The sequence below is a fragment of the Theobroma umbraticum genome, unplaced genomic scaffold, assembly GCF_002168275.2.
Source record: "Theobroma umbraticum cultivar Fairchild unplaced genomic scaffold, ASM216827v3 scaffold_44.0, whole genome shotgun sequence".
Taxonomy (NCBI): domain Eukaryota; kingdom Viridiplantae; phylum Streptophyta; class Magnoliopsida; order Malvales; family Malvaceae; genus Theobroma; species Theobroma umbraticum.
In genome coordinates, this window is record NW_018397255.1 from 5299883 (window position 1) to 5300152 (window position 270).

Sequence of the window (270 nt, forward strand, 5' to 3'; positions counted from 1 at the left end):
TAGCTCAATGTATTCGAGAAATATGTAGCTTATCAACCAAGAAAGAAATTCTAACAACGTTATATGAGGATAATATTGCTTGCATGACATAGTTAAAGGAAGGATATATTAAAGGTAATAGGGCAACACAGTTCCTTAAAATTCTTCTTCAGTCATGATATCCAAGAAAAGGGTGAAATTAATGTTCAACAAATTCAGTCAAGTGACAATCTAGCAAATTTTTTCATCAAAGTCCTTCTTACTGTAACATTTGAAAAGTTGGTATAAAAG